At 39.2% G+C, this 14,140-nt stretch overlaps 22 non-coding genes across 22 annotated transcripts; all 22 read right to left on the reverse strand.

Annotated features, from left to right (window-relative positions):
* Positions 1-45: 45 nt before the first annotated feature.
* On the reverse strand, positions 46-128 carry trnal-uag (transfer RNA leucine (anticodon UAG)). The gene has a single exon. It is a non-coding gene; the product is annotated as a tRNA-Leu (tRNA).
* A 419-nt stretch (positions 129-547) lies between these two features.
* trnal-uag (transfer RNA leucine (anticodon UAG)) lies at positions 548-630 on the reverse strand. Its single transcript has one exon. It is a non-coding gene; the product is annotated as a tRNA-Leu (tRNA).
* A 671-nt stretch (positions 631-1,301) lies between these two features.
* trnal-uag (transfer RNA leucine (anticodon UAG)) lies at positions 1,302-1,384 on the reverse strand. Its single transcript has one exon. It is a non-coding gene; the product is annotated as a tRNA-Leu (tRNA).
* Positions 1,385-2,056: 672 nt separating this feature from the next.
* On the reverse strand, positions 2,057-2,139 carry trnal-uag (transfer RNA leucine (anticodon UAG)). Its single transcript has one exon. It is a non-coding gene; the product is annotated as a tRNA-Leu (tRNA).
* A 417-nt stretch (positions 2,140-2,556) lies between these two features.
* trnal-uag (transfer RNA leucine (anticodon UAG)) lies at positions 2,557-2,639 on the reverse strand. The gene has a single exon. It is a non-coding gene; the product is annotated as a tRNA-Leu (tRNA).
* A 919-nt stretch (positions 2,640-3,558) lies between these two features.
* Positions 3,559-3,641, reverse strand: trnal-uag (transfer RNA leucine (anticodon UAG)). The gene has a single exon. It is a non-coding gene; the product is annotated as a tRNA-Leu (tRNA).
* Positions 3,642-4,058: 417 nt separating this feature from the next.
* trnal-uag (transfer RNA leucine (anticodon UAG)) lies at positions 4,059-4,141 on the reverse strand. Its single transcript has one exon. It is a non-coding gene; the product is annotated as a tRNA-Leu (tRNA).
* Positions 4,142-4,813: 672 nt separating this feature from the next.
* trnal-uag (transfer RNA leucine (anticodon UAG)) lies at positions 4,814-4,896 on the reverse strand. Its single transcript has one exon. It is a non-coding gene; the product is annotated as a tRNA-Leu (tRNA).
* A 925-nt stretch (positions 4,897-5,821) lies between these two features.
* trnal-uag (transfer RNA leucine (anticodon UAG)) lies at positions 5,822-5,904 on the reverse strand. Its single transcript has one exon. It is a non-coding gene; the product is annotated as a tRNA-Leu (tRNA).
* Positions 5,905-6,325: 421 nt separating this feature from the next.
* trnal-uag (transfer RNA leucine (anticodon UAG)) lies at positions 6,326-6,408 on the reverse strand. Its single transcript has one exon. It is a non-coding gene; the product is annotated as a tRNA-Leu (tRNA).
* Positions 6,409-6,828: 420 nt separating this feature from the next.
* On the reverse strand, positions 6,829-6,911 carry trnal-uag (transfer RNA leucine (anticodon UAG)). Its single transcript has one exon. It is a non-coding gene; the product is annotated as a tRNA-Leu (tRNA).
* Positions 6,912-7,077: 166 nt separating this feature from the next.
* On the reverse strand, positions 7,078-7,160 carry trnal-uag (transfer RNA leucine (anticodon UAG)). Its single transcript has one exon. It is a non-coding gene; the product is annotated as a tRNA-Leu (tRNA).
* Positions 7,161-7,831: 671 nt separating this feature from the next.
* trnal-uag (transfer RNA leucine (anticodon UAG)) lies at positions 7,832-7,914 on the reverse strand. The gene has a single exon. It is a non-coding gene; the product is annotated as a tRNA-Leu (tRNA).
* Positions 7,915-8,334: 420 nt separating this feature from the next.
* trnal-uag (transfer RNA leucine (anticodon UAG)) lies at positions 8,335-8,417 on the reverse strand. Its single transcript has one exon. It is a non-coding gene; the product is annotated as a tRNA-Leu (tRNA).
* Positions 8,418-9,089: 672 nt separating this feature from the next.
* trnal-uag (transfer RNA leucine (anticodon UAG)) lies at positions 9,090-9,172 on the reverse strand. Its single transcript has one exon. It is a non-coding gene; the product is annotated as a tRNA-Leu (tRNA).
* A 419-nt stretch (positions 9,173-9,591) lies between these two features.
* Positions 9,592-9,674, reverse strand: trnal-uag (transfer RNA leucine (anticodon UAG)). Its single transcript has one exon. It is a non-coding gene; the product is annotated as a tRNA-Leu (tRNA).
* A 671-nt stretch (positions 9,675-10,345) lies between these two features.
* trnal-uag (transfer RNA leucine (anticodon UAG)) lies at positions 10,346-10,428 on the reverse strand. Its single transcript has one exon. It is a non-coding gene; the product is annotated as a tRNA-Leu (tRNA).
* A 672-nt stretch (positions 10,429-11,100) lies between these two features.
* trnal-uag (transfer RNA leucine (anticodon UAG)) lies at positions 11,101-11,183 on the reverse strand. The gene has a single exon. It is a non-coding gene; the product is annotated as a tRNA-Leu (tRNA).
* Positions 11,184-11,600: 417 nt separating this feature from the next.
* trnal-uag (transfer RNA leucine (anticodon UAG)) lies at positions 11,601-11,683 on the reverse strand. The gene has a single exon. It is a non-coding gene; the product is annotated as a tRNA-Leu (tRNA).
* A 672-nt stretch (positions 11,684-12,355) lies between these two features.
* On the reverse strand, positions 12,356-12,438 carry trnal-uag (transfer RNA leucine (anticodon UAG)). The gene has a single exon. It is a non-coding gene; the product is annotated as a tRNA-Leu (tRNA).
* Positions 12,439-12,857: 419 nt separating this feature from the next.
* On the reverse strand, positions 12,858-12,940 carry trnal-uag (transfer RNA leucine (anticodon UAG)). Its single transcript has one exon. It is a non-coding gene; the product is annotated as a tRNA-Leu (tRNA).
* A 671-nt stretch (positions 12,941-13,611) lies between these two features.
* Positions 13,612-13,694, reverse strand: trnal-uag (transfer RNA leucine (anticodon UAG)). The gene has a single exon. It is a non-coding gene; the product is annotated as a tRNA-Leu (tRNA).
* Between the last annotated feature and the right edge of the window lie 446 nt (positions 13,695-14,140).

The following is a 14,140-nucleotide window of genomic DNA, read 5'->3' on the forward strand; positions in this document are numbered from 1 at the left end:
AGAAATACGGTAAATGTGACTGAGCCAGTGAACAACATCAGTCATTGTCAGAAGTGGGATTTGAACCCACGCCTCCAGAGGAGACTGCGGCCTAAACGCAGCGCCTTAGACCGCTCGGCCATCCTGAATGTAAAACACTCAAAAAAGTAACAATTTCAAACATTTGTTTGGTCCTTATATCACAAATTTAACATTGTATATAATGTCTTAACTTTTTTAGATTAAATGCGTTTCTGCTTTTTATTTCTTGTAGAAATACAGTGAATGTGCCTGACCAAGTGGGAAACATCAGTCATTGTGAGAAGTGGGATTTGAACCCATGTCATCAGAGGAGACTGCGGCCTAAACACAGGGCCTGAGACGGCAAGGCCATCCTGATTAAAATGTAATAAAAGTAGCAACAATCACTAAATGTTTCTTTTGTCCTTCGATAACACATCTCACCTGGAATATGGTGTCTCAACTTCTTTAAAAAAATGCATTACTGCTTTTCACTTCATGTAGAAATACGGTAAATGTGACTTAGCCAGTGAACAACATCAGTCATTGTCAGAAGTGGGATTTGAACCCACGCCTCCAGAGGAGACTGCGGCCTAAACGCAGCGCCTTAGACCGCTCGGCCATCCTGACTGAAAAACACTCAAAAAAAGCAACAATTTCAAACATCTGTTTGGTCCTTATATCTTAAATTTAACATTGTATATAATGTCTTAACTTTTTTAGATTAAATGCGTTTCTGCTTTTTATTTCTTGTAGAAATACAGTGAATGTGCCTGACCAAGTGGGAAACATCAGTCATTGTCAGAAGTGGGATTTGAACCCACGCCTTCAGAGGAGACTGCGGCCTAAACGCAGCGCCTTAGACCGCTCGGCCATCCTGAATGTAAAACACTCAAAAAAGTAACAATTTCAAACATTTGTTTGGTCCTTATATCACAAATTTAACATTGTATATAATGTCTTAACTTTTTTAGATTAAATGCGTTTCTGCTTTTTATTTCTTGTAGAAATACAGTGAATGTGCCTGACCAAGTGGGAAACATCAGTCATTGTGAGAAGTGGGATTTGAACCCATGTCTTCAGAGGAGACTGCGGCCTAAACACGGGGCCTGAGACGGCAAGGCCATCCTGATTAAAATGTAATAAAAGTAGCAACAATTACTAAATGTTTCTTTTGTCCATCGATAACACATCTCACCTGGAATATGGTGTCTCAACTTCTTTAAAAAAATGCATTACTGCTTTTCACTTCATGTAGAAATACGGTAAATGTGACTGAGCCAGTGAACAACATCAGTCATTGTCAGAAGTGGGATTTGAACCCACGCCTCCAGAGGAGACTGCGGCCTAAACGCAGCGCCTTAGACCGCTCGGCCATCCTGACTGAAAAACACTCAAAAAAAGCAACAATTTCAAACATTTGTTTGGTCCTTATATCTTAAATTTAACATTGTATATAATGTCTTAACTTTTTTAGATTAAATGCGTTTCTGCTTTTTATTTCTTGTAGAAATACAGTGAATGTGCCTGACCAAGTGGGAAACATCAGTCATTGTCAGAAGTGGGATTTGAACCCACGCCTTCAGAGGAGACTGCGGCCTAAACGCAGCGCCTTAGACCGCTCGGCCATCCTGAATGTAAAACACTCAAAAAAGTAACAATTTCAAACATTTGTTTGGTCCTTATATCACAAATTTAACATTGTATATAATGTCTTAACTTTTTTAGATTAAATGCGTTTCTGCTTTTTATTTCTTGTAGAAATACAGTGAATGTGCCTGACCAAGTGGGAAACATCAGTCATTGTGAGAAGTGGGATTTGAACCCATGTCTTCAGAGGAGACTGCGGCCTAAACACAAGGCCTTAGACGGCAAGGCCATCCTGATTAAAATGTAATAAAAGTAGCAACAATTACTAAATGTTTCATTTGTCCTTAGATAACACATCTCACCTGGAATATGGTGTCTCAACTTCTTTACACAAAATGCATTACTGCTTTTCACTTCATGTAGAAATACGGTAAATGTGACTGAGCCAGTGAACAACATCAGTCATTGTCAGAAGTGGGATTTGAACCCACGCCTCCAGAGGAGACTGCGGCCTAAACGCAGCGCCTTAGACGGCTCGGCCATCCTGACTGAAAAACACTCAAAAAAAGCAACAATTTCAAACATTTTTTTGGTCCTTATATCACAAATTTAACATTGTATATAATGTCTTAACTTTTTTAGATTAAATGCGTTTCTGCTTTTTATTTCTTGTAGAAATACAGTGAATGTGCCTGACCAAGTGGGAAACATCAGTCATTGTGAGAAGTGGGATTTGAACCCATGTCTTCAGAGGAGACTGCGGCCTAAACACAGGGCCTTAGACGGCAAGGCCATCCTGATTAAAATGTAATAAAAGTAGCAACAATTACTAAATGTTTCATTTGTCCTTAGATAACACATCTTACCTGGAATATGGTGTCTCAACTTCTTGACAAAAATGCATTACTGCTTTTCACTTCATGTAGAAATACGGTAAATGTGACTGAGCCAGTGAACATCAGTCATTGTCAGAAGTGGGATTTGAACCCACGCCTCCAGAGGAGACTGCGGCCTAAACGCAGCGCCTTAGACCGCTCGGCCATCCTGACTGAAAAACACTCAAAAAAAGCAACAATTTCAAACATTTGTTTGGTCCTTATATCACAAATTTAACATTGTATATAATGTCTTACCTTTTTTAGATTAAATGCGTTTCTGCTTTTTATTTCTTGTAGAAATACAGTGAATGTGCCTGACCAAGTGGGAAACATCAGTCATTGTCAGAAGTGGGATTTGAACCCACGCCTTCAGAGGAGACTGCGGCCTAAACGCAGCGCCTTAGACCGCTCGGCCATCCTGAATGTAAAACACTCAAAAAAGTAATAATTTCAAACATTTGTTTGGTCCTTATATCACAAATTTAACATTGTATATAATGTCTTAACTTTTTTAGATTAAATGCGTTTCTGCTTTTTATTTCTTGTAGAAATACAGTGAATGTGCCTGACCAAGTGGGAAACATCAGTCATTGTCAGAAGTGGGATTTGAACCCACGCCTTCAGAGGAGACTGCGGCCTAAACGCAGCGCCTTAGACCGCTCGGCCATCCTGAATGTAAAATACTCAAAAAAGTAACAATTTCAAACATTTGTTTGGTCCTTATATCACAAATTTAACATTGTATATAATGTCTTAACTTTTTTAGATTAAATGCGTTTCTGCTTTTTATTTCTTGTAGAAATACAGTGAATGTGCCTGACCAAGTGGGAAACATCAGTCATTGTGAGAAGTGGGATTTGAACCCATGTCTTCAGAGGAGACTGCGGCCTAAACACAGGGCCTTAGACGGCAAGGCCATCCTGATTAAAATGTAATAAAAGTAGCAACAATTACTAAATGTTTCATTTGTCCTTAGATAACACATCTTACCTGGAATATGGTGTCTCAACTTCTTGACAAAAATGCATTACTGCTTTTCACTGAATGTAGAAATACGGTAAATGTGACTGAGCCAGTGAACATCAGTCATTGTCAGAAGTGGGATTTGAACCCATGCCTCCAGAGGAGACTGCGGCCTAAACGCAGCGCCTTAGACCGCTCGGCCATCCTGACTGAAAAACACTCAAAAAAAGCAACAATTTCAAACATTTGTTTGGTCCTTATATCTTAAATTTAACATTGTATATAATGTCTTAACTTTTTTAGATTAAATGCGTTTCTGCTTTTTATTTCTTGTAGAAATACAGTGAATGTGCCTGACCAAGTGGGAAACATCAGTCATTGTCAGAAGTGGGATTTGAACCCACGCCTTCAGAGGAGACTGCGGCCTAAACACAGGGCCTTAGACGGCAAGGCCATCCTGATTAAAATGTAATAAAAGTAGCAACAATTACTAAATGTTTCATTTGTGCTTAGATAACACATCTTACCTGGAATATGGTGTCTCAACTTCTTGACAAAAATGCATTACTGCTTTTCACTTCATGTAGAAATACGGTAAATGTGACTGAGCCAGTGAACATCAGTCATTGTCAGAAGTGGGATTTGAACCCACGCCTCCAGAGGAGACTGCGGCCTAAACGCAGCGCCTTAGACCGCTCGGCCATCCTGACTGAAAAACACTCAAAAAAAGCAACAATTTCAAACATTTGTTTGGTCCTTATATCTTAAATTTAACATTGTATATAATGTCTTAACTTTTTTAGATTAAATGCGTTTCTGCTTTTTATTTCTTGTAGAAATACAGTGAATGTGCCTGACCAAGTGGGAAACATCAGTCATTGTCAGAAGTGGGATTTGAACCCACGCCTTCAGAGGAGACTGCGGCCTAAACGCAGCGCCTTAGACCGCTCGGCCATCCTGAATGTAAAACACTCAAAAAAGTAACAATTTCAAACATTTGTTTGGTCCTTATATCACAAATTTAACATTGTATATAATGTCTTAACTTTTTTAGATTAAATGCGTTTCTGCTTTTTATTTCTTGTAGAAATACAGTGAATGTGCCTGACCAAGTGGGAAACATCAGTCATTGTGAGAAGTGGGATTTGAACCCATGTCTTCAGAGGAGACTGCGGCCTAAACACAAGGCCTTAGACGGCAAGGCCATCCTGATTAAAATGTAATAAAAGTAGCAACAATTACTAAATGTTTCATTTGTCCTTAGATAACACATCTCACCTGGAATATGGTGTCTCAACTTCTTTACACAAAATGCATTACTGCTTTTCACTTCATGTAGAAATACGGTAAATGTGACTGAGCCAGTGAACAAAATCAGTCATTGTCAGAAGTGGGATTTGAACCCACGCCTCCAGAGGAGACTGCGGCCTAAACGCAGCGCCTTAGACCGCTCGGCCATCCTGACTGAAAAACACTCAAAAAAAGCAACAATTTCAAACATTTGTTTGGTCCTTATATCACAAATTTAACATTGTATATAATGTCTTAACTTTTTTAGATTAAATGCGTTTCTGCTTTTTATTTCTTGTAGAAATACAGTGAATGTGCCTGACCAAGTGGGAAACATCAGTCATTGTGAGAAGTGGGATTTGAACCCATGTCTTCAGAGGAGACTGCGGCCTAAACACAGGGCCTGAGACGGCAAGGCCATCCTGATTAAAATGTAATAAAAGTGGCAACAATTACTAAATGTTTCTTTTGTCCTTAGATAACATATCTTACCTGGAATATGGTGTCTCAACTTCTTTACACAAAATGCATTACTGCTTTTCACTGAATGTAGAAATACGGTAAATGTGACTGAGCCAGTTAACAACATCAGTCATTGTCAGAAGTGGGATTTGAACCCGCGCCTCCAGAGGAGACTGCGGCCTAAACGCAGCGCCTTAGACGGCTCGGCCATCCTGACTGAAAAACACTCAAAAAAAGCAACAATTTCAAACATTTGTTTGTTCCTTATATCACAAATTTAACATTGTATATAATGTCTTAACTTTTTTAGATTAAATGCGTTTCTGCTTTTTATTTCTTGTAGAAATACAGTGAATGTGCCTGACCAAGTGGGAAACATCAGTCATTGTGAGAAGTGGGATTTGAACCCATGTCTTCAGAGGAGACTGCGGCCTAAACACAGGGCCTGAGACGGCAAGGCCATCCTGATTAAAATGTAATAAAAGTAGCAACAATTACTAAATGTTTCTTTTGTCCTTCGATAACACATCTTACCTGGAATATGGTGTCTCAACTTCTTTACACAAAATGCATTACTGCTTTTCACTTCATGTAGAAATACGGTAAATGTGACTGAGCCAGTGAACAACATCAGTCATTGTCAGAAGTGGGATTTGAACCCACGCCTCGAGAGGAGACTGCGGCCTAAACGCAGCGCCTTAGACCGCTCGGCCATCCTGACTGAAAAATTCTGAAAGAAGCCAACAATTTTAAACATTTGTCTGGTTGCCCGATCAAAAATGTAACATGGAATATTGTGTCTCAACCTTTTTACATGAAATGCCTTGCTACTTTTTATTTAATGTAGAAATACAGTGAATGTGCCTGACCAAGTGGGAAACATCAGTCATTGTGAGAAGTGGGATTTGAACCCATGTCTTCAGAGGAGACTGCGGCCTAAACACAGGGCCTGAGACGGCAAGGCCATCCTGATTAAAATGTAATAAAAGTAGGAACAATTACTAAATGTTTCTTTTGTCCTTAGATAACACATCTTACCTGGAATATGGTGTCTCAACTTCTTTACACAAAATGCATTACTGCTTTTCACTTCATGTAGAAATACGGTAAATGTGACTGAGCCAGTGAACAACATCAGTCATTGTCAGAAGTGGGATTTGAACCCACGCCTCCAGAGGAGACTGCGGCCTAAACGCAGCGCCTTAGACCGCTCGGCCATCCTGACTGAAAAACACTCAAAAAAAGCAACAATTTCAAACATTTGTTTGGTCCTTATATCACAAATTTAACATTGTATATAATGTCTTAACTTTTTTAGATTAAATGCGTTTCTGCTTTTTATTTCTTGTAGAAATACAGTGAATGTGCCTGACCAAGTGGGAAACATCAGTCATTGTGAGAAGTGGGATTTGAACCCATGTCTTCAGAGGAGACTGCGGCCTAAACACAGGGCCTTAGACGGCAAGGCCATCCTGATTAAAATGTAATAAAAGTAGCAACAATTACTAAATGTTTCATTTGTCCTTAGATAACACATCTCACCTGGAATATGGTGTCTCAACTTCTTTACAAAAATGCATTGCTGCTTTTCACTTCATGTAGAAATACGGTAAATGTGACCGAGCCAGTGAACAACATCAGTCATTGTCAGAAGTGGGATTTGAACCCACGCCTCCAGAGGAGACTGCGGCCTAAACGCAGCGCCTTAGACCGCTCGGCCATCCTGACTGAAAAACACTCAAAAAAAGCAACAATTTCAAACATTTGTTTGGTCCTTATATCACAAATTTAACATTGTATATGTCTTAACTTTTTTAGATTAAATGCGTTTCTGCTTTTCACTTCATGTAGAAATACGGTCAATGTGACTGAGCCAGTGAACAACATCAGTCATTGTCAGAAGTGGGATTTGAACCCACGACTCCAGAGGAGACTGCGGCCTAAACGCAGCGCCTTAGACCGCTCGGCCATCCTGACTGAAAAACACTCAAAAAAAGCAACAATTTCAAACATTTGTTTGGTCCTTATATCACAAATTTAACATTGTATATAATGTCTTAACTTTTTTAGATTAAATGCGTTTCTGCTTTTTATTTCTTGTAGAAATACAGTGAATGTGCCTGACCAAGTGGGAAACATCAGTCATTGTCAGAAGTGGGATTTGAACCCACGCCTTCAGAGGAGACTGCGGCCTAAACGCAGCGCCTTAGACCGCTCGGCCATCCTGAATGTAAAATACTCAAAAAAGTAACAATTTCAAACATTTGTTTGGTCCTTATATCACAAATTTAACATTGTATATAATGTCTTAACTTTTTTAGATTAAATGCGTTTCTGCTTTTTATTTCTTGTAGAAATACAGTGAATGTGCCTGACCAAGTGGGAAACATCAGTCATTGTGAGAAGTGGGATTTGAACCCATGTCTTCAGAGGAGACTGCGGCCTAAACACAGGGCCTTAGACGGCAAGGCCATCCTGATTAAAATGTAATAAAAGTAGCAACAATTACTAAATGTTTCTTTTGTCCTTAGATAACACATCTTACCTGGAATATGGTGTCTCAACTTCTTGACAAAAATGCATTACTGCTTTTCACTTCATGTAGAAATACGGTAAATGTGACTGAGCCAGTGAACAACATCAGTCATTGTCAGAAGTGGGATTTGAACCCACGCCTCCAGAGGAGACTGCGGCCTAAACGCAGCGCCTTAGACCGCTCGGCCATCCTGACTGAAAAACACTCAAAAAAAGCAACAATTTGAAACATTTGTTTGGTCCTTATATCTTAAATTTAACATTGTATATAATGTCTTAACTTTTTTAGATTAAATGCGTTTCTGCTTTTTATTTCTTGTAGAAATACAGTGAATGTGCCTGACCAAGTGGGAAACATCAGTCATTGTGAGAAGTGGGATTTGAACCCATGTCTTCAGAGGAGACTGCGGCCTAAACACGGGGCCTGAGACGGCAAGGCCATCCTGATTAAAATGTAATAAAAGTAGCAACAATTACTAAATGTTTCTTTTGTCCATCGATAACACATCTCACCTGGAATATGGTGTCTCAACTTCTTTAAAAAAATGCATTACTGCTTTTCACTTCATGTAGAAATACGGTAAATGTGACTGAGCCAGTGAACAACATCAGTCATTGTCAGAAGTGGGATTTGAACCCACGCCTCCAGAGGAGACTGCGGCCTAAACGCAGCGCCTTAGACCGCTCGGCCATCCTGACTGAAAAACACTCAAAAAAAGCAACAATTTCAAACATTTGTTTGGTCCTTATATCTTAAATTTAACATTGTATATAATGTCTTAACTTTTTTAGATTAAATGCGTTTCTGCTTTTTATTTCTTGTAGAAATACAGTGAATGTGCCTGACCAAGTGGGAAACATCAGTCATTGTCAGAAGTGGGATTTGAACCCACGCCTTCAGAGGAGACTGCGGCCTAAACGCAGCGCCTTAGACCGCTCGGCCATCCTGAATGTAAAACACTCAAAAAAGTAACAATTTCAAACATTTGTTTGGTCCTTATATCACAAATTTAACATTGTATATAATGTCTTAACTTTTTTAGATTAAATGCGTTTCTGCTTTTTATTTCTTGTAGAAATACAGTGAATGTGCCTGACCAAGTGGGAAACATCAGTCATTGTGAGAAGTGGGATTTGAACCCATGTCTTCAGAGGAGACTGCGGCCTAAACACAAGGCCTTAGACGGCAAGGCCATCCTGATTAAAATGTAATAAAAGTAGCAACAATTACTAAATGTTTCATTTGTCCTTAGATAACACATCTCACCTGGAATATGGTGTCTCAACTTCTTTACACAAAATGCATTACTGCTTTTCACTTCATGTAGAAATACGGTAAATGTGACTGAGCCAGTGAACAACATCAGTCATTGTCAGAAGTGGGATTTGAACCCACGCCTCCAGAGGAGACTGCGGCCTAAACGCAGCGCCTTAGACCGCTCGGCCATCCTGAATGTAAAACACTCAAAAAAGTAACAATTTCAAACATTTGTTTGGTCCTTATATCACAAATTTAACATTGTATATAATGTCTTAACTTTTTTAGATTAAATGCGTTTCTGCTTTTTATTTCTTGTAGAAATACAGTGAATGTGCCTGACCAAGTGGGAAACATCAGTCATTGTGAGAAGTGGGATTTGAACCCATGTCATCAGAGGAGACTGCGGCCTAAACACAGGGCCTGAGACGGCAAGGCCATCCTGATTAAAATGTAATAAAAGTAGCAACAATCACTAAATGTTTCTTTTGTCCTTCGATAACACATCTCACCTGGAATATGGTGTCTCAACTTCTTTAAAAAAATGCATTACTGCTTTTCACTTCATGTAGAAATACGGTAAATGTGACTGAGCCAGTGAACAACATCAGTCATTGTCAGAAGTGGGATTTGAACCCACGCCTCCAGAGGAGACTGCGGCCTAAACGCAGCGCCTTAGACCGCTCGGCCATCCTGACTGAAAAACACTCAAAAAAAGCAACAATTTCAAACATCTGTTTGGTCCTTATATCTTAAATTTAACATTGTATATAATGTCTTAACTTTTTTAGATTAAATGCGTTTCTGCTTTTTATTTCTTGTAGAAATACAGTGAATGTGCCTGACCAAGTGGGAAACATCAGTCATTGTCAGAAGTGGGATTTGAACCCACGCCTTCAGAGGAGACTGCGGCCTAAACGCAGCGCCTTAGACCGCTCGGCCATCCTGAATGTAAAACACTCAAAAAAGTAACAATTTCAAACATTTGTTTGGTCCTTATATCACAAATTTAACATTGTATATAATGTCTTAACTTTTTTAGATTAAATGCGTTTCTGCTTTTTATTTCTTGTAGAAATACAGTGAATGTGCCTGACCAAGTGGGAAACATCAGTCATTGTGAGAAGTGGGATTTGAACCCATGTCTTCAGAGGAGACTGCGGCCTAAACACGGGGCCTGAGACGGCAAGGCCATCCTGATTAAAATGTAATAAAAGTAGCAACAATTACTAAATGTTTCTTTTGTCCATCGATAACACATCTCACCTGGAATATGGTGTCTCAACTTCTTTAAAAAAATGCATTACTGCTTTTCACTTCATGTAGAAATACGGTAAATGTGACTGAGCCAGTGAACAACATCAGTCATTGTCAGAAGTGGGATTTGAACCCACGCCTCCAGAGGAGACTGCGGCCTAAACGCAGCGCCTTAGACCGCTCGGCCATCCTGACTGAAAAACACTCAAAAAAAGCAACAATTTCAAACATTTGTTTGGTCCTTATATCTTAAATTTAACATTGTATATAATGTCTTAACTTTTTTAGATTAAATGCGTTTCTGCTTTTTATTTCTTGTAGAAATACAGTGAATGTGCCTGACCAAGTGGGAAACATCAGTCATTGTCAGAAGTGGGATTTGAACCCACGCCTTCAGAGGAGACTGCGGCCTAAACGCAGCGCCTTAGACCGCTCGGCCATCCTGAATGTAAAACACTCAAAAAAGTAACAATTTCAAACATTTGTTTGGTCCTTATATCACAAATTTAACATTGTATATAATGTCTTAACTTTTTTAGATTAAATGCGTTTCTGCTTTTTATTTCTTGTAGAAATACAGTGAATGTGCCTGACCAAGTGGGAAACATCAGTCATTGTGAGAAGTGGGATTTGAACCCATGTCTTCAGAGGAGACTGCGGCCTAAACACAAGGCCTTAGACGGCAAGGCCATCCTGATTAAAATGTAATAAAAGTAGCAACAATTACTAAATGTTTCATTTGTCCTTAGATAACACATCTCACCTGGAATATGGTGTCTCAACTTCTTTACACAAAATGCATTACTGCTTTTCACTTCATGTAGAAATACGGTAAATGTGACTGAGCCAGTGAACAACATCAGTCATTGTCAGAAGTGGGATTTGAACCCACGCCTCCAGAGGAGACTGCGGCCTAAACGCAGCGCCTTAGACGGCTCGGCCATCCTGACTGAAAAACACTCAAAAAAAGCAACAATTTCAAACATTTGTTTGGTCCTTATATCACAAATTTAACATTGTATATAATGTCTTAACTTTTTTAGATTAAATGCGTTTCTGCTTTTTATTTCTTGTAGAAATACAGTGAATGTGCCTGACCAAGTGGGAAACATCAGTCATTGTGAGAAGTGGGATTTGAACCCATGTCTTCAGAGGAGACTGCGGCCTAAACACAGGGCCTTAGACGGCAAGGCCATCCTGATTAAAATGTAATAAAAGTAGCAACAATTACTAAATGTTTCATTTGTCCTTAGATAACACATCTTACCTGGAATATGGTGTCTCAACTTCTTGACAAAAATGCATTACTGCTTTTCACTTCATGTAGAAATACGGTAAATGTGACTGAGCCAGTGAACATCAGTCATTGTCAGAAGTGGGATTTGAACCCACGCCTCCAGAGGAGACTGCGGCCTAAACGCAGCGCCTTAGACCGCTCGGCCATCCTGACTGAAAAACACTCAAAAAAAGCAACAATTTCAAACATTTGTTTGGTCCTTATATCACAAATTTAACATTGTATATAATGTCTTAACTTTTTTAGATTAAATGCGTTTCTGCTTTTTATTTCTTGTAGAAATACAGTGAATGTGCCTGACCAAGTGGGAAACATCAGTCATTGTCAGAAGTGGGATTTGAACCCACGCATTCAGAGGAGACTGCGGCCTAAACGCAGCGCCTTAGACCGCTCGGCCATCCTGAATGTAAAACACTCAAAAAAGTAACAATTTCAAACATTTGTTTGGTCCTTATATCACAAATTTAACATTGTATATAATGTCTTAACTTTTTTAGATTAAATGCGTTTCTGCTTTTTATTTCTTGTAGAAATACAGTGAATGTGCCTGACCAAGTGGGAAACATCAGTCATTGTGAGAAGTGGGATTTGAACCCATGTCTTCAGAGGAGACTGCGGCCTAAACACAAGGCCTTAGACGGCAAGGCCATCCTGATTAAAATGTAATAAAAGTAGCAACAATTACTAAATGTTTCATTTGTCCTTAGATAACACATCTCACCTGGAATATGGTGTCTCAACTTCTTTACACAAAATGCATTACTGCTTTTCACTTCATGTAGAAATACGGTAAATGTGACTGAGCCAGTGAACAACATCAGTCATTGTCAGAAGTGGGATTTGAACCCACGCCTCCAGAGGAGACTGCGGCCTAAACGCAGCGCCTTAGACCGCTCGGCCATCCTGAATGTAAAACACTCAAAAAAGTAACAATTTCAAACATTTGTTTGGTCCTTATATCACAAATTTAACATTGTATATAATGTCTTAACTTTTTTAGATTAAATGCGTTTCTGCTTTTTATTTCTTGTAGAAATACAGTGAATGTGCCTGACCAAGTGGGAAACATCAGTCATTGTGAGAAGTGGGATTTGAACCCATGTCATCAGAGGAGACTGCGGCCTAAACACAGGGCCTGAGACGGCAAGGCCATCCTGATTAAAATGTAATAAAAGTAGCAACAATCACTAAATGTTTCTTTTGTCCTTCGATAACACATCTCACCTGGAATATGGTGTCTCAACTTCTTTAAAAAAATGCATTACTGCTTTTCACTTCATGTAGAAATACGGTAAATGTGACTGAGCCAGTGAACAACATCAGTCATTGTCAGAAGTGGGATTTGAACCCACGCCTCCAGAGGAGACTGCGGCCTAAACGCAGCGCCTTAGACCGCTCGGCCATCCTGACTGAAAAACACTCAAAAAAAGCAACAATTTCAAACATCTGTTTGGTCCTTATATCTTAAATTTAACATTGTATATAATGTCTTAACTTTTTTAGATTAAATGCGTTTCTGCTTTTTATTTCTTGTAGAAATACAGTGAATGTGCCTGACCAAGTGGGAAACATCAGTCATTGTCAGAAGTGGGATTTGAACCCACGCCTTCAGAGGAGACTGCGGCCTAAACGCAGCGCCTTAGACCGCTCGGCCATCCTGAATGTAAAACACTCAAAAAAGTAACAATTTCAAACATTTGTTTGGTCCTTATATCACAAATTTAACATTGTATATAATGTCTTAACTTTTTTAGATTAAATGCGTTTCTGCTTTTTATTTCTTGTAGAAATACAGTGAATGTGCCTGACCAAGTGGGAAACATCAGTCATTGTGAGAAGTGGGATTTGAACCCATGTCTTCAGAGGAGACTGCGGCCTAAACACGGGGCCTGAGACGGCAAGGCCATCCTGATTAAAATGTAATAAAAGTAGCAACAATTACTAAATGTTTCTTTTGTCCATCGATAACACATCTCACCTGGAATATGGTGTCTCAACTTCTTTAAAAAAATGCATTACTGCTTTTCACTTCATGTAGAAATACGGTAAATGTGACTGAGCCAGTGAACAACATCAGTCATTGTCAGAAGTGGGATTTGAACCCACGCCTCCAGAGGAGACTGCGGCCTAAACGCAGCGCCTTAGACCGCTCGGCCATCCTGACTGAAAAACACTCAAAAAAAGCAACAATTTCAAACATTTGTTTGGTCCTTATATCTTAAATTTAACATTGTATATAATGTCTTAACTTTTTTAGATTAAATGCGTTTCTGCTTTTTATTTCTTGTAGAAATACAGTGAATGTGCCTGACCAAGTGGGAAACATCAGTCATTGTCAGAAGTGGGATTTGAACCCACGCCTTCAGAGGAGACTGCGGCCTAAACGCAGCGCCTTAGACCGCTCGGCCATCCTGAATGTAAAACACTCAAAAAAGTAACAATTTCAAACATTTGTTTGGTCCTTATATCACAAATTTAACATTGTATATAATGTCTTAACTTTTTTAGATTAAATGCGTTTCTGCTTTTTATTTCTTGTAGAAATACAGTGAATGTGCCTGACCAAGTGGGAAACATCAGTCATTGTGAGAAGTGGGATTTGAACCCATG

The sequence above is a fragment of the Pungitius pungitius genome, chromosome 15 (genome assembly GCF_949316345.1).
Source record: "Pungitius pungitius chromosome 15, fPunPun2.1, whole genome shotgun sequence".
In the NCBI taxonomy this organism is placed as follows: Eukaryota; Metazoa; Chordata; class Actinopteri; order Perciformes; family Gasterosteidae; genus Pungitius; species Pungitius pungitius.